Source organism: Cupressus sempervirens, chromosome 3, assembly GCF_028749045.1.
Source record: "Cupressus sempervirens isolate cs-2001-9-10 chromosome 3, ASM2874904v1, whole genome shotgun sequence".
Lineage (NCBI taxonomy): Eukaryota > Viridiplantae > Streptophyta > Pinopsida > Cupressales > Cupressaceae > Cupressus > Cupressus sempervirens.
This window is the reverse complement of record NC_143120.1, coordinates 197353137-197380363: the sequence shown is the minus strand read 5'-3', so window position 1 is coordinate 197380363 and position 27227 is coordinate 197353137. Positions and strand designations below refer to the sequence as shown.

General features: G+C 34.5%; 1 protein-coding gene across 2 annotated transcripts in view; it reads right to left on the bottom strand.

The window, feature by feature from the left end:
* Positions 1-27227, bottom strand: part of CPSF100 (cleavage and polyadenylation specificity factor 100) — a 257061-nt gene that overhangs the window by 46605 nt on the left and 183229 nt on the right. The window contains exon 14 of one of the 2 annotated variants that reach the window (XR_016362048.1): positions 14823-14923. The exons of the other annotated variant lie outside the window; for it this stretch is intronic. The gene's annotated coding sequence lies outside the window, so the exon portion shown is untranslated. The remainder of the gene's footprint in view (positions 1-14822; positions 14924-27227) is intronic. 2 annotated transcript variants of the gene reach the window in all.

Below are 27227 nucleotides of genomic sequence, written 5' to 3'. Positions count from 1 at the left end.
ACATCTATGTCATTTACAAACAACTAAGTTTTCTTCCACCTAATTGAATTCATAAGTAACAATATTGCAAATGCACTAATTAAGATTTGACCAACCAAACTATTCTCATATTAGCACTAAGACATATTTTCCAGTACATCGTGGCTACGGATTAAAATATCTCCTTGATTGAATTTAAGCCTTCCTCCTTGTTCAACAATGACTTGACTATTTGATACATGTAACACCTATTTAACCATGCCATGAATTGAAGGCATTATTCTTAGTTGTAAGGATTATAGACTATATTGTCGAATGTCTTGGATATGATCATCTCAATCTAAACTCTTTCTTCTCCGTAGGGGTTCGTACTCTTGTTCATAGTTTCCTCTGCTGTTTTATTTTCCTCTACATTGTAGATGCGAACTATATCTCCCTTTCTGTGTAATTGCTAATATGGCTGACAACTGTTATTAAGATTGACACATCCTGTTAATCCATCTGAAGAATTATTTGATGATTTTATTTATTCCCTATTGTTTCACATATGCTAGCTAAATATTTAAGTTGGTTATCTTCAATATGCAATTTGGCAGTGCTCATTACTTCTGACATTTTCCCTTCCTTTTCATCCGCATATACTTCATAGCTCTGGCATGTATTATATATTCCAAATTAATAACTTGAACCCTGAGCAATACCATAGATTGACATAACTCAGTATTAATCTTGCATCACACTAAAATATCATTCTCACAACTCCTTATAAAGGTGTCAGGATGTTTTTAAAGATAACCATCACTGAATTCCGAGTAATGATATATTTGTTGGTCAATGGTTGAAGTCCTCATATGCTCTATCATTGTTTGCTGACTGTTTTTTTCCCTTATTCACATTCACTGTTGTTAGCCACCACATGGACCCCAATTTAAAAATTCAAAATTGGGATATCCTCCATGTCAATCCTTGCTCAGGTGAGCATTTTATTTGTCATGCATGAGTCTGGAACCTCATTGAACTAAGTTCAGTTGGTACAATGGTTCCTAAAGGTTCACCCAATTCAAAAGTGAAGATCCAAGTTCAAGATTCAGGTTCACTACGGGCTCCATTCCAAAGGTTCATAGAGGTTCTGCAAGGTCTTTTCAGATAATTCATGGACTCAGAAGAATGCAGGTACAAAAGTATAATTTAAGTGATTTATGTTCCTAAATGTTCTAAGTGCATTATTCAAGAAAATCTTTGTTATCCTGGTAAATAAATGCAACCTTGGTCAAACAGGTGTTCTCAAAATCATCAAGGCATTGTCAGAAAATCGAACCCTACAAGAACTTGGCCTTGCTGAAAATACAGTAATTGGGAAAGAAATAGCCATGGTTAGACCAGTGATGAATATCATTGAAAATACTCTCTTTTTTTTCTAATCATAGAACCCCCGTCCATGATAAAGCTCCTATGGAAACTCTTTCTGAGAATTGTTTGCTTTCTAATTCTTCCATGGTTTGGGATTTTCAATGTATATGTGAATGTGTTGGCAGTTACTATTTTTGGGAATTGCAGCATCTCCAATCCCTATTTGACTGTTCACTGCTCTGCACAGGGAGAAAGAGATAAGAGAAAAGTAAAGCTGAGAAAACATGCCACAAGTACTGTGCTATCAATTGCATATCTTGCAAGAAAATATTGAATAGGTTTGAATTGGAAGTTGATTTGCAATATGCTTTTTAAATATGGAATTCACTATCAGCTTTATGTATATTGCAATTAGCAAAGACATTCTATTATATCGGGTCACCAAACAAATGGAGATGCTGTGGATAATGATTGATCGTCACATGGATTTCAACAATGATTGTTAGTGTTTGCAGATAGGGAAAAGATGAAGTTATTTATTCCTTGGAAACTGTCAAAAGCACTTTCAAAAATGTGAAGATGGAACCAATGACATCGATAGGGATTAAAACGTTGCACCTCTAAAGTAATCAGAGCATGGTGAGGTTATAAACATAGCACAGAAACCTGTGGGACCAAAGGAATTTGAACAGAAGATCAAGATTGCATATGTGAAGACAAAGCTATGAAAAATGACTTTCTGAACGCCTCAATGATGAATTCAACTATCCTTCCTCAAACAGAAGTTGAGATTTCGGATAGAGCAGTAGAATTAGAAGTTGATCAAATTTGTGAGGAGAGAAGGATCTGGGAGCAGCTATGGCAACATCATTGAGTCAGACTTCTATGACCACAGATTTGTCAAAGACAGTAAAACCAGTCCTATTATGTGGGGCATAATTTTCAATTCTGCTGTTGGATCTTGCTGTGTTTTGGATGTCTGAGGAAACCTTATTGTGTAAATCCTCACCAGAGCGACCCTCAAAATTGTGCCTGGTTTGTGAGATACAGATAACTGTGTGCAACACTATTGAATCTGTCAATAACAGTCACAGTAGTGATAAAATGATGGAAGAATTTTAATTAAGGGATAAATAATAACCCATGACGGTGGTATTTGTATTCACATTATTTGTCTTTGACACTCCAAGAAGGTAAAAATCATAAAGAAAAGCCTACAATTATTATTCACAGGGACCTTTGATCAAGTAATATTCTTCCAACAGAAGATTATGCTACAAGGATAAATGGTATTGGGAAGATGTCAATAATAAATCAAATGAACGTTTAGAAGGTTTTAGAATATGTGCCACCTATCCAAGATGTGTCATAGTTCTGAGAATCACAGCGATTCATGCGATTCACACGATTGAGGGATTCGATTCAAGCCAAACAATTTTTTGTGAATTGGTGAATCAAATCAGCGATAAAGGGTTTATGAAATAAGTTACTAAATTTGAAGGGTTTTTTTAATTTGCCAATTCGATTCCAATACATGGCCGATTCGCAATTCGACTCGGCCTTTCCGATTCCGATCTGATTCCAATTTTTGTTACTTTGAGATGTGTACAATCTTGACTCAGAGGATATTTTTATCATTATTATCTTTGCAAAGATGATCTTATAAAAGATTAAACCCAATAAAGTGATCAAGGGAGTAACTTTAAAAGAATTTAAAGAATCAGTTATTAAAACTGATAACAATCATTTGGAGGCACTAAATATTAGAAACGAATGAACAGAGCACAGGTTCCACTTCTTCCAAAGGTCTCTGTATTGAAAGAGGGGAAGGGGTTATGATGTTTGTAGGAGAGAGTGCTTTTTCTTTCCAGTTCAGTTTGATGTAGGGAAGGGAGTCTTTTGAGCTCATAATTTTGAAATTTGAAAAAATAAAAGAGATGTTTTCAAATCTATGCATTTGTTAGTATTCATTTTAGATCGTAATGATCTTTTGTGTCATTATTATCATTTCTCTATCTAATGTCATTTGATTACATCAGGTTATATATATATATAATGTTGGGGCTTTGAATCTAAGGTTAATCATTTACTGGAAGGGAACAATACTTCTTGTTTTTCTGCCTCACTATCTCTTATGAAGGTAAGGGAAATGATTTGTGTGTCATCCCATTATGTTCATCTTTTCTATGCATTTAAACTTTTCCACATCTGCTCTCTGTTTGCGAGTAGGTGTTAGTGCTTTCTGGTAAAAAGCATACTTATATTTTTCCATTCATTGCAAATCACAAGAGGGAGTTGTACCTCTCAATTCAGAGGAAAGTTATCAATTTAATGATAATTTCTCCAACTGTTAGTAGCATTCAAACTTCTATTGGGCATTTTGAGTCATTTTGTGTAGATCATTTTTAAGTACGAACCTGTTTACTAACAACTGTTAATATTTATAATCTCGTCTTATCCATCTCCCTTCAGATCCCCTCCCTTCTTCTATTATATATGCCTCCTCATATACTTGCGTCAAGAGAGACGTAACGACTCTTCTGTAGTCCTAAATAAATCAATAAAAATATAATGGGTCTTTATTTACTAAGTTACTAGGGTTCACCCCTAGACACCCCAAACCAGCCCAGGTTTGAACTGGTCTTTGATTTGGGATCAGTTCACTGTGTTGTCAAGACAGAGTTTGACTTTTTCCCTGCTGTTTCAAACTGCTTGGAACCCAATTCGAACCTGGGCAGACCATGCCAAAAACTGGCGAACCAAGTTCAAACCACGTGAATTTTGTCATCATCTTGGTTCTGTGGTGTTCCTCATTTTGTGAATGGAGACTGTGTAGTTAGATTTCTTACGCTATCCTTTCTCATCCTGTCGCGATGGCTATATCTATTGTGAAGAAAATGATTCATATTATTGTCCCTTTCAATATCCAAAAAGGGTTATCCTTTGAATTGTATTTCTCTATGATCTCTGTAAAATGCTTTATTCCCTGCAAAACTAGGTTTTTCTTTCAATCGATCTACTCCTGGCCTCCCCTTAAGAGCTCCCCTGTTAAAATATGTAACAAATCCTTTTGAAACTATTGGTTCAACAATACTGGTAGTCTTTGAGCCATCCCAAATTGTAACGTCCTCTAAACCTGTTGGAATTTCACAATGTTGCTGGTCTGAGAAAGGCCTGCAGAGAAAACTCATTGAGTTAGTTTTACCCTGTAGATTGGGTGTAAACTCGGTATTGTGAAGGTAAATGTCCTTGGAATGTGATTTAAACTTGTTTTTGTCATGCAGGTAGATGTCGTTCATGGAATGGTGTTTATCATGTTCAGAATATCAATCTACCAATCCAAACTGCAAATTTTCATCTCTGATGAATTGTTCTTGAGCTACAGGCAGCCATGGTTAATTGGAAACTACTGTAGAGTGCCCAATACCGGCAGCATTCCCTAGGATGGACTTTTTTGTTTTCATCAAGCCTGTGAGCACTAGAATTAGTATGCTACATTCTACTTTTAACTCATGCTTCATAAATGTGTGTGTGAATAATTTTTACATGTTTTTGTCCTAACCCCTTCCTAAAATTTCGACGAACTTGCAAACCAGTTCTCAAACTTCAGACTTGGAACTGAACTCAAACTGGTTACTTAATTTATTTGTATTTTTGTTTAATGCACTTGTGACTTCATCATGGTAACGAGACTCGACACAAGTCAGACAAGTCATACGGGTCAGCGAGTTGAGTTACCTTGGCCAGGTCAAAATGACCCGTGACCCTAACTCTGCGGGTCAATTGGGCTGACTCGGCTGATTCGGCTAGCTAACCTGGCTGACTTGCCTAGCTGACACGGCTGACTCATCTAACCTGGCTAATTTTTAAATTTTCTTTTAAAAAAATTCTTAATGCATTGAAAATTTTACCTTTGTACTTATGTAATCAATGTATGTTATGTATGTGACCAAAATTCAAATTACCTTCTATTTCATGATGTTATTGTATCTTTAAGCTTTATTTGATTATGGGTGCATGGAATGCTCTTTAAATCCTAAAAAATCTCTATATTTCAAGGGTTTCATCACTTTGTCGAGTCACAAGCGAGTCCAAGCCGAGTCATGAGTCAAGAATCAAGATACCCTTGCTGAGTCAGAGCCAGGTCCAAGTCTCCTTGCTTTACACTTAATAATGTTTAAATTTTATGATATCTCTATTTTAAGATTTATATAATATTATTTGATATTTAATATTTATAATTTTATTTATCAAGTATTTCAGTTCATATTAGTGTTTAGTAGATTATATAAAATAATATTAGTAATCTATTTAATACTTGATATTTAGATAAATTATTTATCATATTATTATGTATAATATATTATATATCATAGTTTATAACAGATTCCTTATTAGTGTAGTTTTATCAATTCATTTTTATTATTTAGTGTTAAACCTTATTCAAAAAGGGACATCACAACAAATACATTGCAAACTAAAGAGCACATCAATAGTGAGAGTAAAAGAGATAACGTTACTTGACATGTATAACCAATGCAAATGACAAAGGAAGAGAAGAACTAAGAAGTGTAATTACCAAATATGAATGCAGCTCAAGATCCAGATACAAAAATGTAAAATCTCAATTTTCATTTATACTGATTGTGATCTTTTAGCAAGTTTATAAGTTTTTCCAAATCCATCTTGGAGCACTTAGGGTTGGTCATCAATGACCTTGCTTTACGGAGATGACAGTTGCCCTTAATGAATCTATATTCTTTCAAGGCTGACATTTGACCTTTCATTCACTCTCAAAACTTCTTGAAGGAGCACTCTATTGTTAGCAAGTCATTTAGTTGATTCTGATCATTAGCCCAGGAGTTTGAAATCCTAAAGATGTAATCAAAGTTTGATACTGATGCAATTTTGATATGTTTTGCCTTAGCAACATTAGTTGTTTGAGGAATAAACTGGCAAACCAAAAGTATAAGATTGTTATTAAAAAATAGCAAAACAATCGATTTACAAAATAATATAAAAATTAAAGAAAAAGTCAAATTGTTTTTTAAAAGTAATGGCATTTCAATAGCATGTAGATAATTTGAGAGTAAATAAAATATAGAGTTCAACGTTATAATTATAGAAAATAGATTTTAGTTGTGTATATTTAAATTGCTGATTAAATTGCAGATAATAAATCACAAAACATAAATTTAATATTTTATTACTATTATTTTCATTTATTAAAAAATTCTGCAAAATTTTTTTTTTTAAATATTAATTTATTAAAGAGACTAAAAATTATTAATTAATATTAACAAATTGAGTTATATTTTGGTAACAACATAACCAAACATATTAATTCTAATTAAAAATATTAAGTCTATAAATTCAATATTTTTATTAGTAACTTAATTCATTACAAAATTCTGCACCAATTACTTGTTATTTATTACTAATAGATAAGACCAAAAACACCAAAAAAATGGGGTAGTCATTTTTCCAAAAAAAATGTAAAATTCTGAAACATAAAATTTTAGTAAAACTTATAAATATATAAAAAAATTAAAATAACTAATTAAATTTCTGTAAATGAAATTTTTTATATGTAAAAATCTAAAGAAAAAACTAAAAATTTCCATAAACATTTAAAAATTGAATAAAAATGGTCAAATTTTGGCAAACAAAATTGATGAATACCTAGAACCTATCAAGCCGAACTACTATTAAAGCAAGCCAAACTTTAAGCGGTCAAGCTGACCCGGCCATGAAAGCCTAGTGGAACTAGCGTCTCGAGCAGGCCAAACTGGCAAATTGGTAAACCCTCTCCAAACTACATCCTCTAATCAACATCATCTCCAAAATCCATAAGTTCTCTAAGGAACTACATCACCAAAATCCTTGTGTCCTCTGATCATTTCTCCAAATCATTGCGTCTACTGTCAACATTATATCCACAACCAATGTCATGACAAAGTTCAAGTTTGAGTTCATGTTCACCAACAATAAATTTCCGATGAATGACGAGAGGAGAAATCTAGAAAAAACATTCCTTATCAAGTTCACTTTATATGTTACATCCCCTATTTTGTTAATTTTAAATATTCCATACAGTTGCAAGACTTCATGTGAATTGGAGATGGTTGATTAAATTAGTTAATTGTTATGGTTTCAGATGAATTGGAAATATAGGTTAATCGTTATGATGTTATATGAATTGGAAATAGTTAGTTAATATGGTTATTTGGTATGGTAATTTTGATTGCATAAAATGATTTGGATAAATACTATTACCATGTTCAATTTCTTCTCGCAAAAGTGCAACGAATGGGGGAAGCATTTGCAAAAAGGGAGTTGGGCACCAACCTTCCATTGAGCCAACAAGTACGAGTCCTAACCACCATGGCCACAGGAAAATGAGCTAGGCAAGCAAGGGTATACTAAGCATCCACCATGAGCTAACTAGGTCATCATATATAATAAGATATATTCACTTGAGCATTGGAATGAATTAAGAACAATTGTTACCAGTAAGAATGGGTCAATCTCAATCCTTCTTGTAATGACAAGACATGTTCTAGTATAATAGGACCCATGATACTTACATGCATTGTACATGTACACACATGTATACGTATGTATGCGTGTATTCAAATATGACGTATGTGTATTTTTACTCAAAATACAACATATACACAATACATATACTTCGAATATTGTATATATAAGTGTGTGTGTGTTACATATACAAATATATGTAATTATAATGAGTACCATTATATTAAAACATAAGGGGTAAATGTAATAACCCGGATAGGTTATAACTTCTTCCAACACCAAAAATCTTTATACTTCAGTTGTTTGACATTTCGTCAAACACTTTGCAAGCAAGGGTCCTCTGACTGATATAACTTTTCAAATTGTTGCAGTGATTCTTGTTTGGATTTGCCTCAAAGAGAATGCTTACAAAAGTCTCCAAATTGTCTAAACAATTACCTAACATAAATATGCAACTAATTTTGGCAATAGTGAATGCATATATGAGTTCTAATCATGAAAATGATCAGCTACAGCCAACTGGTATTTTAACAAAAAGTTGGTATGCAAGCTAACTGGCTGATTAAAAATGATATATTAACGCTCAAAGACAACTATTAATGACCAGCAATTGTATCTCCTTAATTGAGAATGAGTATCCAATACAATATTCATGCTAAGTTAGCCAAGACTCTTGGCATTTACAAAGATATCAAAATATGATGATTGCTGGTAAAGTAATATGCACCTACAGCTGCCAATGAAAACTAATGCAACACTAAATATCTAACTTCAATACTCCCCTACAGCAATACGCTACATGCATGATTAAATACAACTAAAGCCATGGATTGCTGATACCATTGTGAGGAATGTAAAAATGAATGATGTATCTATTAATGAACGATAGGTTTGATACGAAATGACAATTACAACAGCACTCTATAGTGAAAGGCAACTATGAAAATACACATCAGACCTGGCATATGAAGTCGCCTTAGAGAATAGATGTATTGCAATACCACTGAACAGAAAATAACCTCCTCAAATGCCCAAGTCATGCCTCTCTAGCTGCCGCCCCTGATTGTAGATGGCTGTAATAATTTTCTTTGCTTTTTCGAATTTGCTTTTTCGGATTGCTTTTTTTTTTGGATTGCTTTTCCGGACCTACTTTTTCGGCCTACTTTTTCGAACTGCTTTTTCGGCCTGCTTTTTCGAACTGAAATAATTTTCCTCAATGTAGCACAAATAGAAGACAGAAGTATCTTCCTCCCAATTGCAATAATTCATGTAATATTTCACACCCTCAAAATTGCGTACCAATTGAGAGTTTTCGTTCTCAAATGGCCAGTTGTAACTATTGCAGAAACCCTAGGCTCCACAATGCACATCAACAAACATCAGCATCAACAACAACAAATCTGGATGATTAGAATGAAGCCCGGGGTGCCTATTTATTCTTTTTTCTCCACTTTCTCCAAAAGCTTCTAGAACATTATTTTATTTTCTGTATTAAGTAAATTATTATTCCATCTTTTGTTAATGCATTAGTATTTTAAAGTCCTATGGCCTTTTATTCTTTTCGGCCCTTTGAATTTACAAATCAAGAATGTAACTTATGCGCCACCTTTCAAGTCACTTTGTATGTAACTCCCCTTGAGAGAATTATAATTTTAAAACAAGCATAGCTCGAAGAAAAAGAAAAGCAAGAGAATATAAACGCTGAGACATTCCTCTTGTTCATACCTAGCAATTTATAATAGCAGTAGTAGGGATTTAAGTATATAGATTTGAGGAGTCGATAAAAGCCAGATTCCAACAGTTCAGACTAGACGCACCTGTGCATTTCTAGTCAGCCAGCTCGTAAATCTTTATGTACTTTTCCATTACATTTCTTATGATTGTGCAGCTCTGGGATCGAGCTACTTTTGAATAACGATTTAAATATATTCTGAACTGTGCCAATCGGATTAGGCCTATAAATGTATGATCTCTACATGTGTTTAAGCCTTCCAATTTGCTCAAATTTGTGATTAATATGCATGTAATTGGTCTAGATAAGATTTAAAAATCCCAACTGCTTATTTAGCTTGTCTTTTCAAAACTTCAATAATTCAGAAAAAAACCCAAATTGTGTGCTCTTATACAACAGTAAATGATATTAATATTGTATGCCATGACACTCTATAATATCCATATAAGGCTCAAATTGGGCAAAGAAATTATGATTGTGGTAAACATAATTATCTAAGATTTAAGGACAGCCTCACCTGTGAATCATCAACAACAACCAAGCATGGTCGAGATGGGAGCTATGTGTAACATCCGGTTTTCCCGAGTCTAAATTAACATCTAACATACCCAAAGAAATATACAGTTATAACTTCAATTTCATAGGAAGACAGTTACATCATTCATGTTCATGTGAATAAGATTTATCGTTAAAATCAGTTAGACAAAATTTCTTAACTAATACTTAAAACACCATCAAATGAAATTACTATAGAAATTAAAAACCACATAACTCGAAAACTGAGTTCAAAATCAAAACAAGGGAATGCTTCTACAACCACCCGGGTTAGTCCATAATACCAATTTAACAATATCACATGATGACTATCATCTAAAAACCACTATCTCAAAATCAAATGATAATTACAATTAAATACCACTAAATTAAAATTAGGGCATCACATACCACTATATCAATTAGGGCATCATTTACCATCGGTTCATTTAGGGCTTTTGATAACACTATATCAATTAGGGCTTCCGCTACCAAGGATTCAATTAGGGCTTCTGCTACCATGAAATTCAATTAGGGCTCCTGCTGCCATGGAATCAATTAGGGCTTCTGCTACCACGGAATCAATTAGGGCTTCAAGTTCCTTTCCTTCCAATTGCTTAACTATGACAGTATCTCAAGATTAGAAATATACTTATATTCGATATTCATATAAATGAAAAGCAACCCATGAATCTATCTCTTGCATCTAGGTGTAAAATAACGGTAACAATGAATTAACTCTATTTAATCTTACCTTCTCATAAATAAAAGTGATAATACTTGTTTCCGGCAACCAATTGAATGTATGACTTATCTTTATCCGATGCACATCCGGTAACTTATGGAGAGGTGTAACATTGTCAAGGGCTTAACCACCCAACCTCAGACCAAATCCTATTCCCACACGATCTCTAACAGGAAAGGCCCTCCCTACCCAAAATAGATAGGGGTCATCTTGCCATCCACTAGGCATCCTGATATTTAACACACCATACAATTGACAGCTAAGTTGCAGATAACGGTACGGGGGCAGATACAAGAACATTGATACGATATGCTGGTACGACCATTTTTTGGGAGGAGTTTGGGTACATTTGGGTACATTCGTAAAGAAAAACATTAAAAATCATAACTATATAAATATTTGCAACCTTAAAACTTAAATGTAGAAACAAGATTAAATTTAGAATATCACAGATCATACATGCTAAACAAACTCAAAACTTCCATTAATATTAAAAACCCAAAATACAGTAGTATCAGTTTGCTATCAATTTGTCAAAACTTGAATTTATGATAGATTATTCAATTCATTGTTCATTGATTCAACTGCAACATTAAAATAACACAAATTATTCAATTCATTGTTCATTGGTTCAAATGCAGCATTAAAATAGCACACTTAGTAGCTACTAATTATGCATCGATGATATAGGCATCATATAAGATCATCAGCATTAACATCATCAATGACATTAGTTGATGTAATTAGATTAGAATCACATGCAACCCCACTGCTACTTGCACTAGGATGGTGGCTGCCCGGCTCCACATCCAGTGAAGATTGTGTGGCAGCTGAAAAATCCAAATCAGTTCGCTCCGGATCTACACCCCAAAACTTTATGTCCCCTTGTACTCATTTTGACTATGAGTAAGAAGATGCAAGTTGGAATGCACATAAACTAGTTCTTCTGCCTTACTTGCAGCCAATCGATTGCGTTTCACTAAGTGAATAAAGGAGTATGTACTCCAATTTCGCTCAAATGAGGAGGAACTAGCAATGTATATTAACAAAGTGAGGGGCATAAAAAATATCATTGAAATTTTTAAGTTGATAATTTTTGTTATTTTTACAAATAATAAACAATATAACTTGAGTGCAATGAAAATGGAAAATGGAAAACAAAAAACTTACTTGTGATAATGGAAAATGGAAAACAAAAAACTTACTTGTGATAAAAGTTTGATTGCAAGAGTTTGGAGGTGTGGTGACATATGACCATTAAGATACCACCAACCATGAGCATCCTTTGTATACTTGTCACGAAGAGCAAAAGCACTTTGACCATTGGAAGCCACAAAATCAGCAAACTAACTTGTAACTATATTCTCCATTTCACAATCGGGGAAGAGTTTTGCAAGTGCTTTCCTGCACCCCTCACTAACTTCTGCATCTCAATATGGTGGTACCCTTTAAGGCATAGAAAGAATTTCATCACTATAAAATTTGGGAGTCAATGCAAATGCAAGAAGATGAAGAGGGGTGGTCATTTTATTCCACCTCTCAACACAAATTACCTGCACCTCTTTGAAGAAAGTTTTTTCAGGATCTTGCTCCTTTGCATTAATGACATGTTTCATTTTCTCAAGCATTGAGTCAATTGCATTGTATACCTCTCCTAAACATGGATGATCCATGTCAGTATAACGGATCATACTCATGATGGGCTCAGTGAAACTAAGAAGATATTCCACTCGTTCCCACCAAGTGTCGTCCAAGATCATTAGTTTTACATTCGTAGCCCTTTCAGTACTAGATTGCCTCCATAGTGACCAACTTTGACTAATAACCATACTATCAAGTGACTCTCACACCTTAACAAGTCTCCTTAACACAATTGTGTTGCATGCAAATCGAATCTCGGCAACCTATTCAAAACACACAAAAAAAAAGTTCAAAATACGTAGATGTGCTTACCTTTAAAAACTAAATTCATAATTATTATTGTGAAATACAAAATTTAAAAGTTAAGAAATAAAGTATTTCAATTACCTTTAGCAACTCCAACTACGAAAATGATCTAAAAATGGCCTGTGACATGTGATGGTTTGTAATGAACATTTGGATCTCTTCAGCTCCTGCATAGATTTCTTTGATCCAATTTATTTTCCTACTCAACTTTTGAAGCATAAGATTGAGAGAGTGCACTGCACAAGGTGTCAAAAATATGTGTTCAAATCGTGTCTCAATCAACATGCCAGCAACTTTACAATTCTTTGCCTTGTTCGTTATTACTTGGACAACATTCTGAGGGCCCACATCTTGAATGCATCGTATAAGGATGTTAGCAATAAATTGTGCATCCTTCACTTGCCCTTCGCAATCTACAACTTTAAGAAACATTACCCCTTTAGGGCACAACACAATCACATTGATTAGAGGTCAATTTTTGGCATCCTTCCACCCATCAGAGATAATTGACACCCCTTATTGTTTCCATGAATTCCTAATAGGAGCCAATGCAATATCAATGCTTTTTACCTCCTTTGCTAATAAGGTGCTACGCACCTTCTGATATCTTGGCCCCATGTACCCTTTTGGAGCCTCATTTACTTTTCTCAACATATCTTGCCAATATGGTGATCGTACAACATTAATTGACAAAGCATTTGCATATAAACAACTTGCAACACTTTGATCTACAATCTCCCTAGCGTCATTCTTAAATGCACTCTCTAATGGCCCCTTTCTTCTCTTTACATTATCAGGTTCTTCAATTCTACCCAAAAATGGGTGACTCTACTACAACATCAGGAAAGTCACTATGAGATGGAGGATGCTTACTTGATTTCTTCCCTTTCTTTAAAGGATGGTTTGTGCCACAAGAAACTCTTGCATTTGCTTCTTCTTGCTCTCTAATATATCCTGTTATTTGTTGAGGTGGTAATCCATTACCATTCTCTCCTAGACATGCTTTGATTCCCTGTTGCAGAATCGCACAAAGATGGGCTTTCACACGACTATATGAACTTTTGTACCTCACATTACAAAAATTGCATATCCAAACAAATGTTCCACCCCCTTTTACTTGTTCTATCATTTGGACATATTTCCATAGAGGTGAATTTGGATCGGTCTTGAAGGTGGGAGAGCTAACATTATTCGCCATTATCCTGTCAATGAAAAATTTAAAAAGCAATTAATAATTATTAAATAGTAAAGGTCAAATATTTGATCAACTATTAAAAATTAATTAATTAACATGATTATAAACATATATTATAAATTTATAGGTCATATTTTAATAGAAAATTTACTTTATTATTATTTATTTAATACTTCTAGTTCTATTACTAATTATTTTATATCTATATTTTATAATTAACACATTAAAATACATTGTACAATATACTAGTTTCATTATATGTTTTTTTATTTTACAAAAAAATTACTAAATATTAGAATTAATTTATATTCCTAGATATTATAAACTTAACATTGTTAAATTCTAATATATGAATACAAATTAATCGATATTATTTTATTAATTTAATAATACAATTTTTGATTAACTTAATTTTTCCAATATAAAGACATCATAATATTAAAATACAATAATTAACACCATTAAATTACTAGATATAAAATAAAGATTTGTACATTTCAAAATGAAAATAAAATTATTAATTCTGAATAAGAAAGAATTATCAAATATAGAGAAAATAAGACAATGTAATGAAATTTAATAAACAAATTATTATTAGAAACTAGTGAAATTTAATAAACAAATTATTATTAGAAATTATTGAATAATTGAAATTTTCAATTTAATAAATATGATAAACAACATAATGTCATAAACTATAGTCAATCTTAGATTTTCAATTATTACGATTGACGAACAGAGAGAAATTATTAGAAACTACGTGCTTTAGAAAAGTTTTAGGTTGCATTCAAGTGCCTCGCCTGTGGTTTGAAGAAGACTTGGTCGGCTCTTGCCTCCTGCTGCGTTGTTTTTCCTCTGCAAAAATGATTCTTGCCAGGTGTTCGTCCTCCTCCAAAAATGTCTGCAAATAGTGGTGTCCAACAGGAAACATTGTCATCTATTTATTTTTGCAAATCCCATGTATGAAATAGAAGGTTTTCTTAAAAGGTTAATAAAATAGAAAAATCGTTCCAAAATCACGGCAAACCACAAAATCGAAAAATCTTTCCCTAATTCGTGTAAATGTCTCAGATTCGTTTTGGAAATTTCCGATAGCAACTGGATTCGACGAGATTCACAGGGAAATCCATTAAAACAATTCAGAGAAGGAAAATACAAATCAGATACAAATCTAAATGGTATTTTAAGTGCATCCGTTTCTAGTATATTTCGTGTCTGGAAACGATTGGATCTAGACGCTGAATTTGCAACTTAGCTTGACAGCAAGAGATTACAACAACAGGGTCAAGCATGAGCTATTAATAGTTCATTATTCAAAATTGATTTCTTGATTTTGGTTTGAAGGTTAAATCTACACCTCGTCACCTTTCTTTGGCCTCTCTACTAGGTGAATTCCTTGGTGTTCCTCATAATTTTGATTTGGTTACACACCTCTTCATCATACTATGGCTTCATTGCCAGGTGATTTCCTCAGTGTCAATATATTCTAATCTCATGCCTAGTAATATGTTAAAGCTTTGCAAACTTATGGATTCATTCCAATAATCATGGTTACCTCAATTTCAATGAGTTGTTTAATTGGTGTGAACTCAGGAATTATTTCATTAATTGAAAATCATAAACACTTCACATTTCAGCAAATAGCTTGATATTGTCTCTATAAATTCGCTCTTAACCAACTGAGGAGAACATGTCGAATCAGATTGAGAGAGTAGAAATAAATAATGGATAGAAAATACATATGCATAAATATTGTTTTATACTACTCAATTGAAACCTTGTCCTTTAAATCCAGAATTGAGTATTCTCGTGAATAATCAAGTGTAAAACAAGAACAAGACATTGGAAAATCTAAAGCAGGCGGTCGTATAACTTCAGCAACCAATGCAATTTATCAATCATAAGATCTACATCATTGCTTGCTGTTATTTAACTTAACAACATATCTAAATTATTGTTTGCAATTATTGTATATAATAATAATATACGGATCATTTCTCTATGGTTCTAAGAACAAAGCAATCATTTCATCTTGAATCATCAAAACCTTAAATCAGTAAAGTGAACCACAAAATGAAACCCCAGAATTCAAGTATTCTCATGGATATTCAAATTTAAGTCAAAGAAAAAGATATCGGATTGTCATAAAACTGACTATGACTGGGAGTTATGTATCTGACTACACTTCTTATTCAGTTCTCTGCACAGAGTATTCGTCAGCATCAAGATATTAATTGTAAACAAATTTTACAAGGTGTTGATAATATTCAGAACGAAAAACGAATGGAAGCCGACTGAGAACAAGGAATCATGTGGGCTATTTTCAAGCTAGGGTTTCTCCTTCTGTCGGCCAGTATTATTAAATTCCGTAGTATATTGCCCTTCTTCCGAATTTCTATCTCTATTGGACTTAGAGGAACTCTGAGGAAAATGAACTGGATTATAGAGCTAGAAAGGATTTATTCTGAAAACGTTATTCTCAAGGCTCAATAACAAACGTAGCAAATATAGAAATAAAAAAAGTTGGTTGTTACATATGGTATCAGAGCTCTAGGTTCAACACTGAACCTTGGGCTCATCATTGTCTTCAAAACCAAAAGGCAATGTTAAAATGAGAACAGGATGTGGACCCCAATGACACCTCAAAAGAAACCTTGTCCATCTCTTTCTAATGAAGAATGTCCCCAAATTTCACTATTCATGATGTTCTATGCCCAAAGTTGATGAAACATTAGCCCATTCTCTAATCAGAATCAAGGAGGAAAGAACCATGTGGACGCTTGCCAGGAAGGGAATCATAAGAAAAGAACTCATCCAGTTCTGGAATACTAAACAAACAGGCCCACTCATGAAATATTATGTTCATTGTAAAGGACAAGATAAGCCCAAGGAAGGGAACGAAGAGGATACCCAAGGATAGGGTGTCTGATTTCCTTTAAAAGTTATGATAAAGTTTCTCCTTCTACCCTTATTTGAGGGAAATTTTTATAAATAGATGTGGTCATAGTTGCAACATAAACATTTCTATCCCATTCAACAAGAATAATGAGAACTAATGGCATTTTGTAGTCATTCATCTCTTAAACAAACAATTATTATCATATCTTCTTTCAAATGTTAAACATATGCATGTAAACATATTACTGACAAATGAATCAACTATAGTTCAAGAAACCGAAACAAAACAAAATGGAAAGCAGTGAAACTCCCAACAAAGACCTTGTGCAAACTGAGGCATCCAAAAAGGTTCACTACTGGGGTTCCATGGACCAGCTGGTCCAAGTATTACTTGACACACAAACTAGAATCGAAAAAATGGAAAAGAGAATGAAAGAACTAGTAACCCAACTAGGGCAAGAACAGGAAGAAACTCATTTTTCACCCCATCCTAGAGTTGAGCCTGAACCATCTGCTAACAATTAACAAGAAAACAGATCCCCTCCAACACAATTGGAACATCAAAAGAAAAAGCAAATATCCAATGAGTTGTCTGTTGATATTAAGAAGATCAAGCCCCCTACGTTTACAGGATCTGAGTTTGAGGATATCATTGAGGAGTGGTTGACTGAAATAGAGAAGCACTTCCACATCAGAAGTTTGTTCAAGTCCTCAAAGGCTACTTGGGAAACATACCAGCTTACTAGGGAAGCTATTACATGGTGGGAAAACAATAAAACAGAATTGAACATTATGTTACAAATGTAAATGGCGGAATACTTGAATGAATTAATCAAAGATCAAACTGATCTATATATATACAAAGAGGAGAGTCGAATAGAATAGAAACATTCTATTTTAGACTACACATAAATATTAGAAACATTCTAATATTTACAGAGATATAATAAGATACAATAGTGAGCATTAAAAAGAAACATGAAGGTTATTTTAATACCCCCCCTTAATGCTCAATCTATTTACTACACCAATAGATCCCCTGAATTTAACAAACTTGTCAGGACCAAGGGGTTTTGTGAAAATATCTGTTGATTGCTGTGAGGTAGGAACATAGCGTAACTGAATAGATCCATCTTCTACTAATTGTCGGATGTAATGGCAATGAAGCTCTATGTGCTTGGTTCATTCATGAAACACTGGGTTCTTGGCAAGTTTGAGTACGCCCTAATTGTCTGAAAACAAAGAAGTCGGACCTGCTTGAGGAATATGCATATCTGCAAGCATCTGCCGAAGCCAAACTGCTTCACAAGCTGCCTTGACAGCTCCTCTATATTCTGCTTCTGTAGAGGAGAGTGCATGTGCCTGTTGCTTCTTACTGGTCCAAGTAACTGCTGCAGATCTAATACTAAACACATAGCCAGAAGTAGATTTCCTGTCATCAACTGAGCCAGCCCAATCGGAATCGGTGAATCCACTGAGCTGAGGAGTAGTACTCCTTGTGTAAAGAAGACCATAATCTGAAGTACCATGTACATAGCATAACACACGTTTCGCTGCAATCCAATGATCAGTCTTGGGGTTTGTCATGAACTGTGAGATGTAGCTGACTGCAAAACTGAGATCAGGTATAGTAGTAGTAAGGTAGATGAGACTACCTACTAGCTGCCTGAAGAATGTTTCATCTACAGGAGGAGAAATAGATTGTGCGGACAATTTCAGACCAATCTCCATAGGAGTGGAGGCAGATTTGCAATCCTGCATTCGAAACCTATCAGACTGCCAAACCTCAATACCTAAACAATAATGAAGCAATCCGAGATCTGTTATATCAAAAGTTTTGCATAGATCCTGTTTGATTTCTGAAATCAAATGTTCTGAATTTCCAATAATGATCAAATCATCCACATAGACAACAAGAAAAAGAATATCATTACCAGAGTATTTAATATACAGATTATTGTCTGAAGAACTACGCTGAAATCCTTGAGCTACCAAGTAATGATCAATCTTTATGTACCAAGCCCTAGGGGCCTGTTTAAGACCATAGAGGGCCTTCTGGAGTCTACATACTTTGTGTTCTGAACCGGCAACCTTAAAACCTGGGAGCTACGTCATGTAGACTTCTTCTTGTAATTCACCATTGAGAAAGGCGCTCTTCACATCCATCTAATGAACTTTCCAACCATACTGAGCTGCAATTGCAAGAAGAATGCGAATAGTGCTCATCTTGGTTGTCGGTGCAAATGTCTCCTCATAATCAATGCCTTCGCGCTAGGTGAATCCTTGAGCAACAAGTCTGGCTTTGTATTTGTCCAAGGTACCATCTGCATGGTACTTGACCTTATAGACCATTTGCAGCTAATCGGTTTCTTCCCAGGAGGAAGATCTGAAAGAACCCAAGTGTGGTTCTTTTGAAGACTCTGAAGCTCAGCATCCATTGCTTGTTCCCATTCTGGAATTCCTTTGGCCTCTGCATATATCTGGAGCTCAGGGATACTGTGAATGTTGGCCATAAGAGCTATATTAACTGTGTTGTGCTGAAGGCTCTTATTTCTGGAGGTTCCACCCTCAATGAGTTCATCAAGATGAAGATCACTAATCGTTTGAGCCCACCATTTTGGCCGAAGAGTCGAGGAGCCAATATTAGATGCTGTCGGAATAGCTGGATGAGAAGCAGGAGCAGGAGTTGTATTATCTGGAAGTGACTGAGGTCGTGTATCAGTAGCATCAGATGACTCATAAAATAGAAGAACCCAAGTCAAAGACTGTTGAAGACTGAATCTCGGAATGTGGTGGGGAGTCAAAGGGCAGAAATGGTCCAAATTCCTCATCAAACACAACATCACGACTGAAGATTAAACGATCAGTATTTACATCAATCAGTCTATAGGCCTTATGTGTGTGACTGTATCCTGTAAACATAAGTTTTTGGCTTTTGGAATCCAACTTAGTGGTTTGGCATCAGGAATCCATACATATGCCAGAGAGCCAAAAACTTTCAAATGGTTGATCCTAGGTTTGCGACCAGACAAGGCTTCCTCAAGAGTCTTATGATTAACTGCAAGGGTGGGTGACCGGTTAAGAAGGTAGACAGCTGTGGATACTGCTTCTGCCCAATATTTTCTAGGAACATTTCAATGTTCTAGGATAGCCCTAGCCATTTCTGTGATGGTACAGTTTCGACACTCTACAACACCATTTTGCTGAGGGGTGTGAGGGGTGTGAGGTGTGGTGAACTAACGTCTAATGCCATGAGTAGTACAGAAGGCAGAGAAAGAAGAAGAACAAAATTCTCCCCCATTATCAGTCCTAAGAGTACGGATGGAGGATCCAGACTCTTTTTCTACTAGAGCTTTAAACTGCTGAAATACAAGAAAGGCATCTGATTTTTGCTTAAGAAAATATACCCACATTCTGCGACTAAAATCATCCACAAAGAGTAAAAAATACCTGTTCCCAATAATAGGAGGATTCATAAGACCACATACATCAACATGGACTAGCTGGAGTACTCTGTATGCCCGCCATGATTCACCATTCTTAAATGGTGTCCTATGTTGTTTTCCTGCTTCGCAAGCTCCGCAAACGCGATGGTTCTGGGTCTGAATATTAGGTAGGCCATGGACTAAATTATCCCGAGCAAGTTGTGCTAGATATTGAATGTTCAAATGACCGTATCGCTGATGCCAGAGACTGCTGAGAGCGGATGATTCGGCGATGAAGGCATGCTCAAGGGAATCACCTGAATCTACAAGCCTATAAATACCATGATCCTCAAGACCGAAAGCAAGGGTAGTGCGAGAAGAGAGTGCTTCATAATCTGACTAACAGACAGAAGATTATGTTTCATGCCAAGAACATAACATACATTAAAAAACATGAGTTTTCTTCCTCTAGACTGAATCTGAACATTGCCCTTGCCGACAATATTGTATTCTTCGCCGCCTCCAAAGATTACTAAGTCAGAATAGGGAGTGAATTCAACAAACCAATCACGCCTATGAGTGAAATGTCGAGAGGCACCAATATCAATGTACTAGGCAGAAGATTTCACATGATTTGCAGGTATGCTGGCCATAAAGGCATGGTAGATAGATTCTTTCTGCAATAAGTGTTGGGCAGCATTAGCTTGCTATTTAATTGAGTACGACTTCTGATGCTACTGATACAGATGCTTATAATATGTGAATATTTCAAATGGCACAAACTTCGAGGTGAAAAAATGAAAGACCCAGAAAAAATGGAGAACTACCCAAAAAAGAGCTCGAAAAACCCAGAAGTGAAATGTTGTCGAAATTCGGATCCGCTGGCTCAAAAATTGAGGCACAAAAAACGAGGCACCCACAAAAATCTAATGAAGACCCATTTGAGATTTCAAAAAACCCACCAAGAATTTACGATTAGAAAATTTTCCCGAAGTCAAAAAACTAAGGTTTCAAGCAGAATAACAGTCGGTGGCCAAAGAGGTCAAAAAGGTAGAAAAATGATGTTTGCAGGTTAAAAAACAACAAAACCCAGCAGCTGAAACGCGAGCAGAATATCCAGCAAGGACAGACAGACCCATTTTTGGAAAAAACAACCAAAAAATCCCACTTTTTGAGATCTGAGTGTGAACAGATTTGAAAAAAAGGACCTCCAGATTTGAAAAAACAACCTTCAGATTTGTGATTTACAGACTAAGCCACAGGTTTCCAAGAAAAAAATTGGCAGAAAACAAATCCACGATTTTCCAAGAACGCCAGTAGCTGAAGACACAATTTTTCAGTTGATTTGCACAGAGGGTTCAAACCCTAGCTCTGATACCATGTTACAAATGTAAATGGCGGAATACTTGAATGAATTAATCAGAGATCAAACCGATCTATATATACAAAGAGGAGAGTCGAATAGAATAGAAACATTCTATTCTAGACTACACATAAATATTAGAAACATTCTAATATTTACAGAGCTATAATAAGATACAATAGTGAGCATTAAAAAGAAACATGAAGGTTATTTTAATATATTAAGACCATTGACATTATGTGAGATAAGTTTGTCACTATCTTTAAAAACTGATGGTTACCTCATGCCTTTTATGATCAAAAGGTGTTAGACTTTCATATTCTCAAGCAAGGGACCTAACAGTAAATGGGTATTGGGAAAGGTTCCCCCAACTTTTGAAGTATGTTCTAGCCTACCAGCAAGACAGAAACTTCAAGATCAAAAAAATTATCATGGTGCTGAATAATAGGATTGGAGGAGCCGTTGATGTTCTAGCACCTCGAACCATGGAGAAGGCCCTTAAAAAGGCCATATTACAAGAACAAAAGGTAAAGGAGGATCATTTGAATCAAGTTTTGCAAATCACTTTGAAGTCCGATCAATGCAAATGAAATGACCGGCCATCAAATGACAATAAAGACATCCCCAAGAAGTTTTGAAATGTCTAAATCCCAATAGAGCCGTGTGCAATATTTATCACGCACTTCAACAACTTTGAATGTTTATTAACTAATAAATATAATTGATTGGTATTGAGAAATTGTCAAAAAATTCAAATCTCTGATGAGATCCTAAAGATGGCAGCATCCAAGACTTGGGCGGCAATTTAATGAACTTCTATAAATTGGCAACTAAATAAAACAGTCAAAATGTGCATTACGATCATAGTCGATAACATTGATAGCATCAATATGAAAGGTGAATTTAAATAATTAAAGTATCGGCAATTTCAGAAGTTGCTTAAGTCTTTAACATATCGAATGAGCCAAAGGCGGCAATGTATATGCCAAGTTGGCAGGAAACACAATAGGTGGTGAGCAACATGTTTTTGCAGCTTTCATGACACCCAATAAGTGATTGTTTTAGTATTATCAGGAAAAAAATTTTAAAAATTCTCCAAATAATGAAGATTGCAAAGAAGCTAAATTAAAGTATATCATCGGTGATATGGGAAATTTCTCAAAGTTATTCAAATTTCCGATCAAAGTTTGTAAGAATAAAGTTGGCAGTTACCATAAGGCGAGCAATGGTAATTATGATAACTACCCACAATCTGCAAGAAAATGCAATTGCCATCCATAAGTATATTTTCTCACCAATTAATATGGATGGTGAAGGTCTTATCGGGTATGGAGGCAATCATTGTGAAGTCCCATTGCTAAAGGAAGAAGTTCCAGAAATCGATAAAAGCCTATCAATAAAGAAGATCCCTTGCAGTTAAATCCTGACAAAGAAAATGCACATCTAACAAAAATGTATATCTAACAACTATAAAGCCAAGGTGCAGCCTCCTACAACATGTCGCAGTCCCAGGAATCTGCAAGGGAAATAACTGACAGAATGTTTTAATCAAATGCAAATCAGAGATATGAAGTCGTTCAAAAATCACCACCATCTTTTGTCTCTATATCTGAATGGAGATCTCAAACAAATTATAAACATCCATCAATATGATTGATGTAGATCTTAGTCAGTGATTATAGCTAGTTTACACAATGCAATCTCCCCAAATCCTCTTGAACATAGACAGCCAACTTCACAAACATGCATGCACGCTACATAGTCATTGACAGCGTAGCTAACTTGAGTAAATGGGCGCATTATTGGGAATACGAGGAAGTGATAGACGAATACGCATGATGGATTTTGTAAAGCATTTCTCGAGGGTCAAAATAAAAGAATGTTTTCAAATACTATCACTGCGCGACTCCATTTGATATTCATTGAATATGGAGAATTCATTATAGTATAAGTTGAAGCATTTGGCCAAACCACCATTTTAATGTTGATTGATCATTTCTATCTAGTTATTGAAGTGATCTAAGGTGTCACAATTCAAAGAAAGAATGCTGTCTCATGGAATGTTGCAGCTATGATTCGTACACAAAATGGGATGCTTAAGTAACACAATGACATCCATCGAAACATGTTGGTGTAAGTTTTTTTCAGATATTACAATTGGAAATACCTTTGTCAACACACGTGCAGAAAATACTCATTCTGAAAAGAATTTAGAAAAATTTAGAAAATTAAATTGAGAAGTTGAATTTTGAAACTCACAACCAGCCAGCATTCCTCTCGCCCTTTCAGTAACAGAAAGAATGCTATCTCATGGAATCTTGCAGCTAAAATTCATACGCAAAATGGGATGCTTGAGTAACACAATGACATCCATTGAAACATCAGTAAGTTTTTGTCAGATATTACAATTGGAAATACCTTTGTCAACACACATGCAAAAAATACTCGTGCTGAAAACAATTTAGAAACATTCGGAAAATGCAATTGAGAAGATGAATTTTGAAACTCACAACCTGCCAGCATTCCTCTTGCCTTTTCAATAACAGAAGCTCTATCGATATCCTTCAAAGCATATCATTGCAAGGATAATTTTGTCAGATTTGAAGATGCATGTACTGACTTATAGACATGTGTAACATGTGAAGAAAAACATCTTAGTGATGTGTCACCATCCAAAGTTTTGAAACCACTCTTTAGCACTACCGTGACATCATGGAAGGATTTAATGATAGATCTCCTTGCAGCCATTCAAATACCATGATATGTTTTGGGAGAAACTGCACTATCTTAACATAACTTTTGAATGGAATTGATCTCACTCTGAAAGGTTTGGTATTTGGGAGATAAATGATGTCCAACTGGATTGCATGATGATGTCCAACCGGATTGCACTTGCATTATTTCCTTGGTTTTATGACAGTAAAATTGGGTATTGGTATGGAGTTCATAACTTTTAATTAAACTGTTGGATTCTTCTAAATTTTGGATATGGCTTTCCTACTCAAATTTTATACATTCTCACTGGAACGATTGTCCCAATGAACACTGATGTACAAGTTATAAACAGAAGAATACAGTACTATCAAAACTGCCAGGGTGACAACAAAGGATGATGTCCTAATAAGAAAATTAATTCTTCTATGTTTCTTTGTTGTAGAGCATTGAGTTTGAGGTTGAGGATACTTGAACATTACCAAGGATATCAATGGTGCATTGATCATTAAAATTAATATACTGATCGATGTCTGCTATTAATAAGATGGAGGCGACAGCTTGTGTAACAATGACATCCATGAAGTAATTCGGGATAGTAATGTATCTTTCTAGTTGGGAATGAAAGTATGATTTTCCTTGTCTAATCAAAGAATTGCTAAGATATAGAATTTTGGGATAGTATAATGATGATATGAAGTTCTTGAGAAAATAGAATGAAGTAAATCAGAGGAACATGGGTGGAAGATATAGCAGCTGAGCCAAATGCTCTTGACGAAAATGAAAGTTTAGAGACATCTCATCCAACAAGGAGCGAAATAGAAAACACACGAACCATTTTCAAATGATGTCAAAGATTGGAAAATGAAAGAAGTTGAGAATCATCTGACCTCTAAAGATCATTTGCAATCCAAGTACAAGAAATACTTACAACTGCAAGGACACCTCACCGTATTGTAAAGAAAGTTTTCACATTCTCATGAAGATCACAAAAAGACCTTGTTCACAGAATTGATGAGCCAAATTGATTAACTTAATGATTCATGAAACATGTGATGGTTATAAGATTTATTGAAAATAGATTTGAGAAAAAGGCTTCAGAAACATCCAAACAGATGCTAAAAGCCAATGCCAGGTGGAGGCATGGAATTTCATCATCACAGGAATTTCCTATACCGATGGGAAAAACTTGGAGCTTTGAAATGTTCGATAGTTGATGTTTTGTATCTTCATATGGACAGATGGTAAGATGGCTCAAAGTATAGATAAAGAAAATCAAGATGAATAAGCACATCATAAAAACTCTAATCTGAATGTTATACGTCTGAGATGATGCACAAGTTGTATAATGAACTGAGTCCTTTAAGATCTATGATATGTCGAAAGTTGCTACACAAAGAGCAGGACAAGTTCAGACAGTAGCCGATTCCAGCAAGATTTTCAAAAAGTGTCCAAGACAAAATTGTTGGAGCTTGAAAACTACAACTATTTCATCAATCACTTAGTCATTTTCCAAAGGCATAGGTTTCAAGCTATCTTTTATTTTTATAAAAGTGACTTACGTCACTTGATTGTCACTAAAGTTAAAATTTGGGATCAATGTTTGTAAATGTTAGGTAAATTCTAACTTATTTTCAAAAGGGTAGCTACTCTTAAGTGATTACTTGGGTAGATATCCTATGTGATTACTCAAGGTAGTTATCCTAAGTAGTTACAAAGCATAGTTAGGTTGTTATGATGAGTGGTTACTAGGTAGTTATCCTAGGAAAGCCTATATACACGAAGTCATTTGTTATGTAAAGGGACGAGCTTTTTGAGAAAGGGGAAACTATGGAGAATTTATTTTGGATCTACACCATGCACATAAATGCTTTTGATCTTGTATATTTTCGAAAGAATAAAGATGAATGCATTTACTCGTATGTCTCAAATGTGTCATCAAATATTATTGCTTACTTCTTGTATGTGAAGTTTGTATTCACTTCTGTATTGGTGAAATTCCATAGTTTTTCTTATTCTATGTAATTGATTTGATGAAACACATTCATCTCTTGGTAGCTTGATGTGGATGTATTAGAATATTCTATCTTTTCATATGTCAAGGTTTGATATTCTATTTTGTCATCATTATATCATATGCAAAATACCCCTTTGTAATTATTCTACATTATGAATCTCAACAATTATTTGTATGTTTGTTGTTGGGGTTTATCTTAACTGTTTTCTCTAGTTTTATTTTGTCTCATTTATGTACTTTTAGGTGAAAAGTACTTGTCCCTCTCAAATCCAGATGAAGGTTGCAATTTGATCATGATCAAATTTAATCTCTCCAACTATTGGTGTAGTTGTCACTACTCTTCGAGCAAACAAAGTCATTTTTGAAGAAGCATTTGTAGTTACAAATCTATTTACCAACAAAACCCTAATTCATTTTCAAGTTTGTGCAACAATTTTTTATTATAATTTTTCTTTTACTTCTCCCCCAACTAGTGTTACAAGCCTTGGACTTGGCAAGCCCAAATCAAGCTTGAACTCAGACTCAACAAGGTCTTACCAATTAAAAACCCAAGAAATTCAAAGATCTTTTAGGATTTTAAGTTTCTTGAATGCATCATTTAGCCAATTAACATCACATACACAATAATTGAGATAATTATAAGCTACTTTGCACACATACACAACTTTTCATATAAATCACATAAGTATGAATGAGAATTTTTTAAGGAAATTACTTGAAGTTAAACTAAATAACATAACAGAAATATAGTGTCACTGTCAAATATCTATAATATTCATGGAATATGCAA